The sequence below is a fragment of the Meriones unguiculatus genome, chromosome 8 (genome assembly GCF_030254825.1).
Source record: "Meriones unguiculatus strain TT.TT164.6M chromosome 8, Bangor_MerUng_6.1, whole genome shotgun sequence".
Classification (NCBI taxonomy): Eukaryota; Metazoa; Chordata; class Mammalia; order Rodentia; family Muridae; genus Meriones; species Meriones unguiculatus.
In genome coordinates this window covers 113,310,940-113,328,739 of record NC_083356.1, presented here as the reverse complement: position 1 = coordinate 113,328,739, position 17,800 = coordinate 113,310,940, and the positions used below count along the sequence as shown (strand labels likewise).

General features: G+C 40.5%; 1 protein-coding gene and 1 long non-coding RNA gene across 6 annotated transcripts in view; one reads left to right on the top strand and one right to left on the bottom strand.

The window, feature by feature from the left end:
• Itprid2 (ITPR interacting domain containing 2) overlaps positions 1-17,800 on the top strand; it is a 79,898-nt gene that overhangs the window by 11,318 nt on the left and 50,780 nt on the right. The gene's annotated exons all lie outside the window — the stretch shown is intronic.
• LOC110552208 (uncharacterized) overlaps positions 1-17,800 on the bottom strand; it is a 42,845-nt gene that overhangs the window by 11,213 nt on the left and 13,832 nt on the right. For 3 of the 5 annotated variants that reach the window (XR_009593892.1, XR_009593890.1, XR_002476631.2), the window contains exons 3-5: positions 2,579-2,979; positions 1,199-1,702; positions 397-584 (exon numbers count right to left, since the gene is read on the bottom strand). This is a non-coding gene — a long non-coding RNA (uncharacterized LOC110552208). The remainder of the gene's footprint in view (positions 1-396; positions 585-1,198; positions 1,703-2,578; positions 2,980-17,800) is intronic. The other 2 variants (XR_009593891.1, XR_009593893.1) reach the window with 2 other exon arrangements.

Sequence of the window (17,800 nt, the reverse complement as noted above, 5' to 3'; positions counted from 1 at the left end):
ACTAACTGCTCTGGCCATCTTAGTATTTTTGCACAGGACTTAGCTCTGATGCCTCCTCAGCTCATCTTTTTTACTTTTTGCTTTCCTCTCTGCTTCTTCTGAGCTTAAAACACTTGCCTCATTCATATCCAATTGAAGCAAACATTCTCCTTTATTACCAGGCAACAAACAATGTGCTGGGGTTTTTCTGGGGCCTTTTTTGTTTTGCTTTCCTTAGCACATTTTAACTCTTCTCCCAAAACAGAACGAACAAACATCATCTTACTATGACATTTCTTTTTGTTGTTGTTGTTTTGTTTTTCAGAAGAGGTCAGGTTTTCTCAGTGAAGAATTCTGTCACTTGCCTTTAAGTTTTGTGTCCCCACAACAACAGACATGCAAGATTTCATGGCTCACCTTAGGTTTTGGCAGTTCTGTAAGCCAGGAGAACAATCCCTTTGGAAGGGTTCTTGAGAGAGTGCTAAGACTCGCTCTCAGTTTCTTCCCTGTACCCAGGACTGGAAGGCTCTGCTGACTCCACGCTCATACCTCGCTCTGCAGCTACTGCTTTTCCAGTAGAAAGACTATGAAGGCTTCTCAACCCACTGTTTGGAGAGAAAGGAAAATACACCAGCTATTGTCAGTGGTTGGGAGGTGGGTGCTGACCGCAAATCAATTGACAATAGATAAGGAGAGGGACTGTATATGTTCAAAGCATGGGGAGCACCCATGCCTGACTCCTTGAGCAATCAGGGGTAAGGGTATGTAACAGGAGGGATTTGGGGGATCTGGGGAAGGCTCTAATGAGGCTTGTTAATACAATTTCTTGGAATGTCCCCAGGCAAAGCCAGTTGCCTCCCTGACAGGAGACTTCCTGGCAATTTGTGGCAGCTGACTCTCATAAAGCTCTGTTTCAGCCAGATAAGGGAAGTTTAGATAAGCCTCTATGTCCATTGTAGCTGTTTTCACTTTGAAATCTTTATACTGTTTTGGAGGGCTGCTCCTGTCTCCCTATCTCCCTACACTGAGTCTCATTCTTCATAAATCTGTCTCCACATCCCGGCTAGGGAGGTAATTCTAAAGCAGCTGATCATGGCGCTGCCCTTCTTAAAAACACTTCAGAGGCTTTTTCTCTGCCAAGGATTATGATTTATAATCCTAGATTTACTGCTCTTGTACTAAAGCATAAAGAAGAAAACAGTGAAATTGTGTAACTTACTGCAGCCGGGGTGGGCAATGTTGATTTACACGGAGGAGAGGGGTGAGCAAGGCAGGGGAAGTCTGACCAGCAAAAGGCCATTCTCAGAAATGTGGTGCCATTCCGCATTTCTGTCTGTTTCTCAGGTTGTTCTTCTAAAAACCACCGCATTAGGAGGGATGCCAAGTACCAAATCTTTTTCTCTTCCCTTAAATTTTAATTAACATTTTGTTCCTCCAGGGCCTCAGTGAAATGCCTGGAGAAGTTCATAAGCTTATTCATATGAATGTTAAGAAGTTAATGGACTGTGCCTTTCCATGGATAGTGTTCCTGTTTGGCTAAGGGCCTTCATGGCTGATTTTACAGGGTAGCCAATGAAAGGATTTTCAGAGTCAAAGGCAGCAAGGGGATGAAAGTGTGTGAGCTTCTGTCTGTCCAGCTTCTGAATCCAAATGGTCTTGAGAGAAGAGTTCTCTTGCCTTTGTACACTGACACTCAGGAGGTGTCGCTTTCTCCTCTGGAGCGCTGTTATGTGGAACAGAAGAAATATTTTGGCTGTCAGCTGTGATTTACTTTTTAAAAAGCCCATATAAAAGTATATTTACATGTCAAAGAAAACGTCGGTTTAAAGAATACACTGCAGTATGGTTTTAAAGGTAAATGCACACTGTTATGAAATTGTGCACCATCTAATTTCTTGCTGTACGGATTTCACTGTTCTATGTTCCCCATACAAATGGAATAGTAAGACTTTTACCTTCCATGGTGTTTTCAAAGCCCACAGGGAGCCCTCACCTCCTTGCCTCCTGCCTTCCAGCACTGAGGTCATAGGGGAGAGTGCCACACTCAGTTTCTGTGTGAGTTCTGGGGATCAAAACTCACACCTTCATGCTTGAATAGCAAGAGCCTCACCAGATGAGCCCTCGCCCTCCCCTTACATTCTTGTGTCCTTATACAAGTATAACTTCTGATGCTACACTTTGGTCCAGTTCGACAAATTTCATCAAATGTATACACCTTCTTCCTCTAAATCATAATCTGTGGACCACATTATGGTTCAGATTTTACACTAGGGATTTAATGGCGTGAGTAGTTTAGAATAGTGAGGCCCCCATGATTTATGATAACCAGGTTTACATGTTGACATATGGAATGTAATGAACATTGTCCCTGGGATGATTTAATTTCAGAGAACTGTATGCTAAGGAATCCAGATGGCTTATGAGCATGTACTTTGAGCATCATCAGTTATGACACATTGGGTGTGTACAATGTGGTCAGCTCATCATTTATGCCATATACAGCTCTGGCAATTTAATGACTCACTATGGTTAATGTCAGAACATCAGATGCTGTTGCTCATGCACTGTGATCCTACTAAATGCTAACATTTAAGAATACCTGCTGGCTCTGAAGATGCAGTTTCTTTTCCACAGTGTTTTCTTACAGTGTTTTGCCTTACTCTTCTGAAGCAGCGTCTGGAACATCAATGCCTGGTCTCCCTCATGTTTGCAGTCACTAATTCAGACTTCCTTGGTGTTTGTCTAGTCTTTAATGGCCTAGGTATGTGAAAGCAAAGTGCTATAATACCTTCCCTATTTAAAATCAGAATATTCCAGAATGCCCCAAATCTTCATCTTCACCACATATCCCTGAGGTCACAGACATCGGCTCTCTGTACTGGGGTAAAGAAGGCAGGTATCCATTAGCTTAACCACTTCCATGTAGAGAGTAAAACAATTTAAGTGACATGAGGCTCAGAACGGAGGATCACATGTTGGAGGGCAGCCTCAGCCCCATACCTATAAAACAAGACAAAAAAAAAGTACCATGATGGTTATAGAATGCCCTCCTTCCTTTTCATCATATACATCCATTCTATTCACTAATAAAGGTAAAATGACCCCTCTGCCTTGGACTAGCATGAAGGCTATTTTCCTGGCCAAGTGTAGGAGTGCACACCTGCCATCCTAGCTGTTCAGGAGACTGGTGTCGGGGGTTACAAGTTGGAGGCCAGTCTGGGCAGAACAGCAAAGCTCTACCTGAACAGAAATAAAAACAGGCTAAAGTGACCATTTAGTGCTACAGTGCTTGTCCAGCATGGAGGAAGCCTGGGCTAATCCCCAGCACCACAGAGAACAAACAAACCAGCCACTGTTGCCTGTTGCTTAGTCGTTACCGCGCCTTATGTTCCACACTGAATTGTATGTTTGTCCCTTGATTGCCTGTAGCTAATTCTCAATAAGTCGGCACTAAAGTATTATGTCTACGGCTTGGAAGTGTTTGAGATAAATACTGCATTGATTCCAGGAGGAGTTCAATTTTGTTTCTCTTCGGGTCTTCTTCATTTTGTGTGTTTAAAAATTTTGGGTCTTCTTCATTTTGTGTGTTTAAAAATTTTGAAACACACTTTGTGCGTTTGGATTTAAAAAAGAAAAAAAAAAGGCCAGGAAGAAAAGTTGTGAAAATGTTATTTCTGTTGAGTTGAGTACCTCTCCCCCGACCAGTTTCACCTACCCTGTGATGAGGTATAGAATTTACTTAAAAACAAAATAAAAACCATTGTTTTGAGTCCTAACGGCCCTTTCCTTTAAACACTGCTGAAATGCCAGTGTCAAGGGAGTTACCAGCTCAAGTTGTGCCAAGCAGGGAAGGTGGGGCTGCATGGGAATGAGGTTTTGACTAAACAGGTTGTAGAATAGTATGCTGAGACATGTTGGGAAAACAACTCAAAATAATGAGTACTCTCCGCATGCGACCACAGGCTAGTGTGCTGCTCTCCTCCTGGAAATTTATACAGAAACATCAACATTAGCAAAAGGAAAGTCTCTATATGCTATATGTAGTCTTACTCCTAAGGTTTACGGGTCCAGAAACAAAGGAGTACAAGTAGAGATCCACATACAACATATGAAATTATTAACCATGGTAAATACCTTTAAATGAAGTACTTTCTGTTCTTTACACTTCTACCTTAAAAATTTAGCTCACGGAAGTTTCCAGCTTAGACTTCTGATACCCTTGTAGCTCTGTGTTTGATGCCTACGGCCATTCCTGCTCACATATCCAGATCTTTTGAAATTTCCCGCCTGTTGCCAGGTGAGCATCTTTCAGGCCCTGCAGTGTTTCACACAGACAGAACAGGCCGCACCTGAGAGTGATCTGGGGCAGACACTGGAGCAGGATCAGTGATGTTTGGACATGGGATTCTGAGATCCCAGGTAACCAGAGTAAGCAAAGAGCACGTGAGGAGTGCCTCCTTGCTATCCTGGTGGGCATAACCCTTTGGTTATGGATTGCTCTGGGTGGTCAAATAAAAGGCAGAGAGAGTTGCTGGAGCAGGAGAGCTAATAAAGCACTTTTTGCCTGAGTGTATGGGTGTGTATTTGCAAGTTCAAGTACACACACCTGAACTAATTATGCCAAACTTACATACATATATTTGTAATATATATATAATATATATTCCATATGGAATATATATTATATTATATATTATATATTATATTCTCTCTATATATTACAAATATATATACAATCATGCATTGTATCATCTGAATGAGAGGATAAAGTGAATGATTCCAGGATGCACACATTTATGGTCACTCATAACAACATCTGTCTGATGATGGCTATCTAAATGAAGTCCTGTCAGACAATGGGGCAACACCCCTGTGAGAGGCCCGGAGGAAAGGGCTTTCCCTACCTGTGTCCTGTAGGAACAGGCTCACCTCACAATGCCCTGTGCTGCATTGTGCAGATGAGGACCACTGTGCTTTGCTGAGCAGAGGCCAGCCAGGGGCTAACCTGAGGATGGCCACCTCAGCTGGATCTCTTCTCTCTTGTTGCTTGCCTCACCTCTGCAGGCTGAGGAGGTTCTTGGTCTTCTTGGATGCATATTGGAAGGGATTTTCTTAGTCACTGTAACACTTCAATCAAGTGAGCTATGGCTATCTCTGGCAATAAAGAGAGCTGATTTTTTCCCCCGAGACAAAATCTTACTGTGTGGCCCTGGCTGGCCTAGAACACACTGTGCAGAACAGGTCAGCCTCCACACCATGGGGATCCTCCAGCACATGGTGATCCATGTGCTGAGAGTCCACACGTGAAATACAGTGCCTCACTGAAGCTCAAACCTTAGTCGTTTGACCAAAATCTGAGCAGTCATCACACTTAAAGCCACATTTATTATAGTATTTGGTAGCTTTAAAGGCCGTCTATAATGAATTTAATCTGTTGTGATAAGACTGGCCAGAATTTATAAGATATATTTTGCTATTTTCACCATTTAATATCCTTGATCCACTAGGACTATGTTTGGGTTAATTATCCACACAGGTTTTCAAATACTTTACTACTCTGAAGAAGACAATGTGTTAGCTTAAGGTTACATAACTTCTGAAATAGACTCACCACTTATCATTTAGTACTTTTTAAATCCAACATAGTACTTTTATTGATGATTTGGGAATTTCACATAATGCACCCCAATAATACTTCCTAGGTTTACCAGGTCCACTCTCAACACCCTTGTGGCTTCCTCCCAAAGACTCATAAGATCTAAGATCAATAATTAATAAATGGGACCTCATGAAACTGAAAAGCTTCTATAAAGCAAAGGACACTGTCATCAGAACAAGACGACTGCCTACAGTCTGGGAAAGGATCTTCACCAACCCTACATCTGACAGAAGGCTAATATCCAGAATACATAAAGAACACAAGAAGCTAAACATCAACAAGCCAAATAATCCAATTAAAAATGGGTTACAGAGTTAACAGAGAATTTTCAACAGAGGAATCTAGAATGGCTGAGAAACACTTAAAGAAATGCTCAACATCCTTAGTCATCAGGGAAATGCAAATCAAAACAACCCTGAGATTCCATCTTACACCCATCAGAATGGCCAAGATAAAAACTCAAGGGACCGCACATGCTGGAGAGGATGTGGAGAGAGGGGACCCTCCTCCACTGCTGGTGGGATGTAAACTTCTGTAACCACTTTGGAAATCATTATGGTGCTTTCTTAGAAAATTGGGAACAGCTATATCTCAAGACCCAGCTATACCACTCCTGGGCATATATACCCAAAAGATGTTCTACCACACAACAAGGACATTTGTCCAACTATGTTCATAACAGCTTTATTTGTAATAGCCAGAAACTGGAAACAACCCAGATATCCCTCAGCTGAAGAGTGGATAAAGAAAAAGTGGTACATCTATACAATGGAATACTATTCAGCTATTAAAAACAAGGACATCATGAAATTTGCAGGCAAATGTTTGGAAAAGACCATCCTGAGTGAGATAACGCAGAAGCAGAAAAACATAAATGGTATATATTCATTTATAAGTGGATATTAGCCATATAATACAAGACAACCATACTACAATTCACAGACCTAAAGAAGCGAAGTAACAAGGAGGACCATAGGGAGGATGCTTAATTCTCACTGAGATGAGCAAATAGAATAGGCACCGGAAATGGTTTAAGAGAAGGAACCTAATTGGAACCTATTACCATAGATGTCCTCTGAAAGACTCCACCAAATAGGGGCTTGAAGTAGATGCAAAGACCTACAGCCAAATTTGGGGCAGAAAGTAGGGAGTCTTATGGAAGAGTAGGGGAGGGGGATAGAAGAACCCAGAGATAACAGGAGCTCCACAAGGATACCAACAGAGCCCACAAATCTGGGCCCAGGGGCCCTGCAAAGATTGATGCACCAACCAAAAACTGTGCATGGCGAGGACCCAGACCCTCTGCTCAGATTTAGCTGATAGGCAGCTCAGACTCCATATAGGTAACCTAGTAAGGGGAGCAGGGTTGTCTCTGACAGGGCTCTGTTGCCTGCTCTTTTATCACTTCCCCTGGGTGAGGTGGCCTAGCAAGGCCACAGAGGAAGAGGATGCAGGTAGTCCTAATGAGACTTGATAGTCTGGGGTCAGTTGGTAGGGGAAGAGGTCTCCCCTTTCTGAGGACTAGGGGAGGGGGTTAGGGGGAAGAAAGAGGATGGGACTGGGAGGAGGCAAGGGAGGGGGCTATGATCGGGATGTAAAATCAAGAGATTAATTTTTAAAAAGATTTTGATCCCTCACACGTTTATATGCCACTAGCTGAACCAGGCTGTCAAGAGTGTCCTAAGTGAACATATTGAGTTCCTTTCGAAGCTGGCTGCTATTTTGTCATACAAGTCTATAAGCTATGCTCTAAACTGGCAAAGTCCTGAAAGCCCTTGGCCCAAGGTGAGTAGGTGTTCCTGCTACCTCTGCCTCAGTGACAGGCAGAACTCTGACAGACTTCTGACCTTTCTGGTAGCACTCTGTGATCAAGGACCCACAGCAGGGGAAAAAGTAAATGGAATCATCTTTTACTGTTATCTTTGTCATGGAGGTTCCTTTTCGACTCAGTCTTCTTGGATGCTGGGCTCTGGCTATCCAAAACAGTGGTCCTTGCCAGCTAGTACTTGCCTTGCCTGACTTCCCCTGGCTCTTGCTTAAATAACAACTCTGTCCCTCCCAGCTCTGTCTCTGCTTCTGGGAGAGTCTCCAAGTTGGCCTCTGCCAGATGCTACCTACTTAGTCGATTCCTATGCATGTGGCTTTGCCCCATGACCTCCTAAGTTGGTTAAGGAAGCAATGGCTGAAAACCTTAGCAATTCTCTCACAGATTTAACAAATAAATTAAACTTATTCTAAATTATGTTATCTATTATCATATGTTATATTTTCATGTGGGTATTCCCACTGTTCAGATGGTTTAATAGACTCCAAGACTATAAGTCAGATTTAGTAACTATGTCCTTTTATCTGCAGGCATCCACACTAAAAACAGACGTTTATGTGAAAGTGCTAGATCATTCCAAGTTGTTTTTCTAAGTGTTGGTAAATGTTAGTTTGTACTGAAATGTTTGAAATGGGTTTGTCAAAGTAATAATTCAATTGCAAATATTGGCCAAAGCAAACAAACAGGCACTGGGCTCAATATCTACCATTAGCAGAGAGCATTGTCTCCTAGAATGGTACAGTAACTGTTACGGTTTAGAAATAACAATTTTAAAAAATTGTCTGGAATCACTAATGGAAAACTGATTGAATTGCGGAGAAGGAGGGAGATGGTTTTAGCTTAGCTTTATCCTACCAGATCATAAGCTAAGGGTTCCCTAATAGCTTCACTGTGAATTTAGGTCTTTAAATTATTAAATGTGAATCTTATTACTCACAGCACCATTTCAAAACACCCATGGGAAAGACAGTCATTACGTTTTCTGGTTCCTGACCCAAGAAACTGAACATCAGGCAGATAAGATCTGGGAAGTTGTTCAGGTGAACTAATTTGCTTAACAACTGATACTGCATATTTGATTAAAATTTTTCTTACTAAACGCAATTCTGGAATGTTAACTTGAGTGCCTCGGATGACAAAGGTACATTCAGGCTAGGGCTAGGTTAGTCTATATAGGAAAAATCATGTATTTTTAGAGTATGTTGAAGCACCCACTGCTGTTGTCTGGGAGTGTTCTGGATCTACTGTGAGAGAGAAAGGCCCAAACAGTGATCAGTGGAGTAAGAATGAGCGTTCTACTTTTTTTCTGCCTGTAGCTTTGCCAATAACTAGTCTGGTGAGCTTCAGCAGGTCCTTTGACCTCCTTCAGTCTTAGAATTTTTTTTTTCTTTGTAAATAAGGGGTTGGGCTCTGATTTCTAAGGTCAATTAGAACTATGAAGCCATGTGACTTCTCTCAGAGTTTCTTTCAAAATACACATTACATATTTATTTATGTCTCAGCCTATCTTAAAGGCATTCCTGGACCATATCCAATCACAGCTCAGGCAAACAATGCAGCCACAGAAAGGCTACTTGCGTCATTTTATTTTATTTTATTTTCACATTCAAACAATACCTGGCAAACAAATAAAGGTTTCTGAAATTGTGATTGGCACAATGGTGCATGATCTGCTGCACTGAACATTTAAGCAAAACAAATACATACTTAGAGCTGAGAATGAGGTGACAGCAGATTACACTGGCCTGTGTTTGTGAAAGGCCAGTGTTAGAAGCTGTGGATGTGTCACAAATGCTCAAAGCTACAGGATTTAGCCCTCCCCTGCTCTTTCGCCTTCCCAACACATGCTCCAGCATCAGCTTTCCCTCACTTTCTCCTAGATCTCCTTGTGTTGCCTCCTGTGCACTCTCACTTGGGTGACATTACACAGCCTCCCATCTTGGCTCTTGCTTTCCTCCCCGTACTTTAAATATTCAGCAGATTTATATATCTTTTGCATTTCTGTGTTGAGACAGGGCATGGATTATGATGGTACTATTTTAGATACAGTATTTAAGAGGTGATTTTTTAATTGTTTTATTTTTTTCACAGAACTTAGGAGTGGGCTTCCTCAGACTAACTAGCTTCACCGATATCATATCAACTTTGTTTTACAACACTGTGGATCAAGCCCAGGGCAAATCCTCTACTGCTGAGCTACATCCCTGGGCCCCTCGAGGTATATTTTAATATGACTCACCTAGAAAAAGAGACATGTCTCAATTCTTGCTAAAACTCTATAGAGTATTCTCAATTTTGTAGAAGACTATCTCAGGTATTATATTTTAGAAATCAAATGAATAATTTTGTGATTAAGAAGTTACTTGGGGAAAACAGAATGTAAGAATAGGACTTGGGGTTTACAGGACTTAAGAGTGACCTAGAAACAATGGCTTAGTGACTAAATATGTCTTTATGAACTGTGCAGCTTTGTGGTTTTAATTGTTTTTATACTGTGGAGTATGGATGCTAACACTGCTGCATAGGGTTGTACCTTACAAGCAATAAGACAATGTATGCAGAGGACTTGGAAAAAGCACCAAGTATGTATTTGAGTGCTTACTAATAATCCCACAAAGCAAGTAGTGTGAGCCCATTTTACAGGCAATGAAATCAAGCCTGAGAGCCTGGGACTTATTCAAAATAACTCCATGACAGAGCTGTCGCCTCTGCAACTTCAAAATATTTTCTCCTCATCCGAGCTGACTCATTGGCTTTCTATCATAAGAATGTGATAATGGATGAGCAAGTCACAGCTCTTAAGGACAATACACTGAAGAGGAAGTAAAAAGGAAACAGACCATTTTCCACATGAGCTTTAGGTATAGTTTACAGGACTCTAATCCAGGGCTGGCTGTCATGGACATTTCCAGCTAAGTCTGGTCTTGAAGTGTGGACTGGAATTAGGTCATGGGGTTGGGTGGGCTAGAAGGTGCCGTAAGCAGAAGACTCAGAGGATGAGGGGCGCCAGCCTGTCCTGCACGGAAGGGTATAGAAGCAGGGAGGGCAGGGAATACTGCACCGCCATTGCACAGGCCATCCTGACTGAGACGAGGAGTCCCTGATGAGGGGAACCTGGCTTTTAAAGGCACAGTATGAACGTAGTTTCTTAAGGGCAGTGCAAGAATGTGTACACAGCAGTGTTTAGACTGAGGCCAGCCTATCTGCACCCCAGGTGTGCTGGCTGGCATTTATGGATACTTAGGTGTGAGTTTAAATCATCTAATATATTTTTATCTGTATGTGTATTGACCTCAGGCTTGCTGAGGTCAAATATGACTTTAGGTAATGTATATCCTGTAGGGAAAATAACCTTATTAATAATCAAGAGAAACACCTTTCCCACTTTCCGGGAATTCTTTTCTCAGGAAACTTATCTACATTAAGATCATATGTTCAAATATCTTTGCTTCTAATGGGAAACAATCTTCATGACGTCTTGTACAAAACTATTGTTTCAAGTGTTTGATTCTAACCATTCTTGTGGCAGAAGATCTTTTATAAACCAAGATTCTCAGGACCCTGTAGTCAAGTTTCAGAGAAATATTGATTTAAGCATCACTGTAAACTCTACTCTTAAATACAGATTATTTTAAGTCTGATTACAAGTGAGCTTCTGTAGTCAGTTTAAATTTACCATTTAAAATTTATTGAGATAATTAAAGTTAAATGATTTGGGTGTTTGATAAAATTTCAGCAAAATATCTTATTAAGTTTGAAAAGCATCTTTAAAGTAGAAATGACAGTTCACCAATTCTTTTACATGTCGCTTATACAAAAGTTGTTTGTATGGTGCCAGTACATTGAGCGATGCTAATATTAATCTTAGAATCACTAGAAGCCACATTGTGTGGTATCTAATTCAGTTGCAGGAATGAAGTCTGCACCAAATGACTGGCAGTGTGCTAAACATTAGGGATGCCACGAGATTTAGTTGCACCTACGAAAAAAATCTCTTTCTTTATGTAGCTAACAACAACAAAAAATAATTCCCATGATGAATTGTGGTAAGTCCTAAAGCACAGGCATGAATCACATATGTATTAGAGTTGAGACTGGCTATCAGAAATCTTCCAACCCGGACTAGCACGTGATAATTAGGTGACTCAGCATAATTATTTTTCTCCAATAACTAGAAGCAGAAGGTGGAGGGAGACTCTGCCTAAGTTAGGAACACATCTGAGTGGTACTAACTTCTCTATCCGATTCTAATTTCAAGAAATAACGACATTACTTGGACTGCCAATTCCCCTGTGTTTTAAAAACACTTAAAACTGCATTGTATAATATACACCCATTTAACTAGAAATATTTTAGGCAACATGATATAAAACACTGCAAAAGTCAAGTCAGCAGCTAAAGGATGACAGTATTTCTGAAAACATTTTACGCAGATAAATTTGAGAGAGATGAAGATTCCACTCAGACTCTAAAGCTGTTCCTCCAGGACTGTTAAGTGTATCTTTGTTGCCTTTGAAGCAAGACATTTCATTGTGCACCCGTGACCTATTTCCCCTGTAATCTGAATTCCCTGATTTATTACGAATAAGCCAAACATTTTAATCGGGACAGCCTGGGCACTAGATACTTGAAGGCACTAGATACTAGATACTTCTCCTCAGCCAACGGACAGTGGGGATTTCATGCTCTGTGCATCCTTTCCTGAATACAGGTGACTATGGCTTCCCCTGAGAACATAATTACTCATCGCTCTTGCCTCTTCCAACATTAGTCACTTTCTTAATTCATTTCTCTTTTAAGTGTCTTTGATCCTAATAATAATATGGCAGCAGCGCTAACTGTGTAATAAATCAGTGAGATTATGGGAAATGAAATTCCTACCTCATTTTGCACACTAATACTTTCCTATTTTAAGTTGAAGAAGAGATAATGATTGGTAGCGTTTTGTGTCTCAAATTCTCCTGAAAATGTGAGGAATCCTTCAGCCAGCTCCTCTGTAGCTTGTGTTTTTGCTCTTCTCTCTACTACAGACTTTTCCTGTCCCAAGTCACTCTTTTCACTGTTTTTAAACTTAAAAATATATATATATAGTGATTTTAAATCTGGCTGGTGACAGTTCTATTAAAAAAAATGGGGTCGGTATGATAAGGAATCTCTCCTTGCTCAAAGAATTGTGTTCTTTGATTTATTTCAGGTTTCCCCTGCTTTCTGATGTCTCTAACCAATGCAGCTGGTGTTAAAGTATTTGGCTGCACCTTTGAGACAATAAACTTTATCCCAGTGGCTCTCAAGCTTCCCAGTGCTGCAACCACTTAATACAGCGCCTCAAGCTGTGCTGAGCCCCCAACCACAGAACTATTCTGTTGCTACTTCATAACTCTAATTCCGCAACTGTTAGGAATCATAATATAAATATCTGTATTCTCTGATGGTCTTAGGGAACCCGTGAACCGTCACACAACCCCAAAGCCACTGCTTTATACTGTAATTCTTAAGTACGGTCCTTATTTGTGTAGCGTTTTAAAGGATCCCAAAGGTCATCTTGTGCAAAATACAATACTGCTATTTACAGTATGAATGTGAAGGTACATGGACAGAATAGTCTGTATGTAACTTTTTTTTTTTTTACATAACATTTTACTAATGAGTTATGGTTAAAAAGCATGTTCACAAAGATGATTAAATTGCCTCATATAACATTTATTTGCTAAGCATATGTCACTAGAAAGAATTAATTTACAACATATATTTCTAAATTCATATGTAGTTATATGCCTGTGCATATTCACGTGAATACATACACATACATAACTGAACAGGCTTTGCTATTAGACTTCTGATGTTATAAATCTGTTTCTTAAAAATGAGACACCTTGGCGCAAAGATCAGCGATTGTTTTGATGAAGCTGAATTGACAGCCAAGGAACTTTTTTATTGGTAGCTGAGTCAAGCTGATCTGATGGGAAAACCAGAAACTCTAAAAAATTTATAGATGTTGGCAGCTACATTAAAGTTCTCTGAGGTTAAAGGCGGCAGCGGTTTATTTAGCAGGTGGCCCGAGTCAGTGAACTTACTGTTTTGATAGTTTGACTGACATTTTTCTGCCATCTACCAATGAGCCAGTGCCCTGTGGGAAATGGCTTTTAAATATGAGTAAAATGTTCCAACTGCAGCAGCATATTGTATGGCCTGGTATTGTAGTACCTTTTAGTGCTCTTTGCCTGACACTGAGTTCATATTTCCTCACATGTTCTGCTAAAGTCTGTGAGGAATTGCCAGTGCAAAAGTCCAAATGAGCTCTGTACCGGGTTATCTGTATGGGGAGCACCATATTGCACTGTGAGCTCCCCTAAAGTAATACAGAAGGTTAGAATTGCTGGATGTTGAACCCAAATTGGGGTACTGAAAAAATTCAAATTCAAAATAGAATTCTAAGTATTGAAATTTATTGCTAGGAGTAATCATAAAGCAGAATGAAAGTAAACCATAAGAACTGTTCAAATTGCTAATCAATTCTAATTCCCAATTTATATCAGATATGATACAAAAATTTCTAAAGAAGTATCTAAATGTAGTGGACACATATAATAAGAAAGCATAAAATAGTTTAGATTTGAGTTTTGTCATTTGCTCCCGGTGTTGTTTGTATTACCAAGATTTGTCTGTTTTTACATACTCAGCCTCTAATAAGACCATTTTTCTGAAGGCTGGAGAAAGTGCATCAGGCCTGAGCAGAAAAAGGGTGACAGACCAAAGCCAGGGCAGGGTTGATGCTGGTTCTAGAGCCCCAGGAAGAATTTACCTGATAAGACTTGGAGCTACTTCATTCTTTCGTGATACCGAGAGGCCCAGTTATATATTTACATGGACCATGATCTAACTTTTATTCATAATTCATAAATATGTAGAAGGTATGGTTGCCAAAAGATGGTTGGTGTTAGAAATATATAGCTCCATTAGTTCTCAAAATGAATGACTGCTGTTGAAAAGGGCCCTTTACATAAATGATCTTCATATTAGAGAAAATCTATTCTATACAGAATTGTGAGGTGTTTTGACAAATAAATATTTAGTTCACCTTGGCATCTTTTGTATTATGTATTCACTGGTCTCAGAACACTAATGTTTCTAAACTAGGAACCTAGAGAAGATCCAACCCAGTTAAACTGTACCAATGAAGACATTAATATGTAATGAATTTCACACAAATATCCTTGTGGTATGCTACACAAAGATATAAAATTATGAATTCTTAAAATATGCCTGGACTTCATAATTAAGAACTTCTGAAAATGCTGATGTGAACTTCTAAGTTTATGATAGGTTTGAGCAATACAAATTATCAACTTGCTGGGTGTGAGTATATTTGTATTAGTTAGGATGCACCTGAAAGGAAGTGACACAAAATACAGAAATAAGTCAGACTTACTAGCAAAGAAACTTTACCAATATCAAAAGGTTCTGAATGAAGGTATTCCCCAGAATTGACTGGGTCAGCAGCTTACGTTTTCTTCATTGAGGTGGGGTCTCTGTAAATGTGCTCTGTCATTCTTAGCATCCTGGCTTATAAAAGTAAACATACAACATCTGCTAGAATTTGAATTTCAACTAAAGAATGCATAATTTTCAGCAATATCCCATGTAATATTGCTACCACAAGTTCTAGTTTAACTGGGTGCTATGCATTTCTGTTTCTCAAATCTGGCTATTTTTCTGCCATTTTTCTGGTCTTCTGAAGCTAGCTTCCTTTGTGGTCACAAGATAGCTGCCTTGGTTTTTAATGTCATGTTTCATGCCACTATACAGATGGTATAAAAATGATTTTGTTGCCAAGAAGAAGTGGTGGCTCAGTAAGTAACCAACCATAGACTTCATCGAGGCAAGTCTGGATTTTTGTTGACTAACAGTTTCCTCTAAGAATGTGGACCTAGTACTGCAACAGGATGTAACTGACCTTGTTTTCTGATTCAGGCACAGAAAGTTGATCAACTGTTATATTTATGCAGAAGCCTCTGCTCTTTTATTGTCTGGAAATGTTAATACTTCTTTTGAAGCCCTTCATATTGTTAGAGCTGAGGACTGTCCCCAACCTCCACATCTGTATTTGAAATAATTAAGATACTCTCTGTTGAGGACACTGAGCTCGGGGACATGGCTCGTTTGCACCCTCTTCTTTCTCCACAGCACTGCCAGCACGCTCACTAGCCAGTTCCCCACACTCACACGCTTGGTAGCTGTTTCCCCCTGCCTAGGGCTGTTTCCTATGCTCCCTTCCTCCTTCTGCTCCCCCACCTTCAAAAGCTGTCCACACCTTCAAAGCCTTATTTGTGCTTAAAGCACTAATGGTTTTAAATGGGCTTGATAGACTAATCTGTGTTAATATTTACTTTACTAATGTGTTGGACCTCTGAGGTAATTTAACACTTTAATCATTTCAAAAGTTCAGCCTCTCAAAACCTTTTCAGGATTGTAGCCAGGGTAGGCACCTTTGTGACACACAGCCTTCAGCTTTCCTACCACACTCCCAGGGGCAGGTAGTGACAAGAAAGGCTGTCCTATGGAACAACTCTCTGGACTTTGCTTGTGTCTAACTTGCTCTTGTGACTTCCTCCATTTCCATTCCTCCCAGCCTCACACTGCAATGCACTGGTCTCCAGGCCTTTTCCCCACCCAGCTTCCTGTCTCATACTGAGTGATTCATACATGACTTCAGTATTTATGATGATGCCCCACCCATCACCACAGACTCATCATTTCTTGACCTTCTGTGGTGCATAAGTCTTCTCCTTTGGACTTTAGTGCCGTGCCCTAGAGCTCCTAGTCACCCCCAGCAAGCCCTTGCCTCTGTCACTACAACAGTGTCACCATCTCCTCCACCCGAACTCTTCCCCTCTTGTATCACACAAGTCCATTGGCATCACAGAGACTCTAAAACCCCAGAGAATTCAGTCTCATCTCTCTGAGACCCTCCACTGGTCCACTTCCTCCCTTCCTGACTTTCCTCTTCCATCTGTCTGTATACTTTATCTGAATAACTAAATCCTCAACTTCCTCCATTTCTCCAGTTTCCATCACACTCAATCTCAATGTCAGAACGTCTATCTCGATTAACACCTGATGTCTGAGCCTACTAAACACAGCTGCACCACTCCCAGGAGGGCCTCCAGGTCACTCTACAATATAAAGCATCACTGGGTGTGGTAAGGAGTTTAGAGTTCAGCTGCTCTCTGATTCCATCCCATGTGGGAGTCCTTAAGAAAATAACATGACCATACTATGCTCTCTTTGCTTTACCTGCAAGAAGCAAATCATAACTAGACATGTCCCACAGGTATGTTATGAATAAACATGCTAACATTTACAAGCTGCTTAGAGATGTATATAACTTGAGTAAACAAATTTTTTTATCTTTCTCCTTTGTTTTCTGTTTAGATTGGTGAACCATTCATAGTTCTAAATCTTTCCTCTCAATTTCTACGTGTCTCAGGCTCCATTACTGTAGTAGATCATCTGATTCTGAGTATGAAGACAAAGGTTGAGAACTCCTTTAAATCATCTCTCTCTACAAACCTCTGAGACACTGAGATAAGCAATGGCTTTGTTTTGGGATAGGATTTCCAGTGCACTGGTAACAAAAGCAAAAACAGACAAGTGGTTATGTTAATTAAACTACATACGTTCTGTACAGCAGCCAAGGGAAGAGACCCCTACAGGGAGAATAATTTGCAGAGAATAATAACTGTGTATGTGTGTATGCATAAGAGTACCAGATAAAGGGTTAAGTTGTAAAAGATATACAAATGCAATTCAATATCAAAAAAATTAATTGTTTCTAAAAGTGAGGAAAAGACCCGAGTACACATTTCTCTGAAGAAATGACCAACATGTATTTGAAAAATTGTTCAACACCACTAATCATCAGGGAAATGCAAATTAAAGGGACAAGGAAATATCATTTTACACCTGCTACAATAATTCTTAACAAAACAAAAGCTAACCAGTGTTGTCAAGGATGGGAAGAATAGGGCAGACCTGAATACAAATGATGAGAATGTAAATTGATAGTTATTATGGGAAGAGGCATGGAGGTTCCTCTACTTTTTGCAGTGGAATTGATGACTGCAGACTCACAGTTGAGAGAGACAGAAGGCTTCTGTGACAACCCCCACCTCCACCCAACCCTGGCCCCCTAACAAAGTAACAGCCTAGACAGGAAACCATCAAAGAGAACTCTTGAAAATGGTGATAAGTGTGCTGAAGTGTAGTGCCTCACAACTGATGGCTTCTAGCAGGTGTGCAGGTTGGGAAGGACTCAGTTTCTCTAAGCAGCTGGCCAC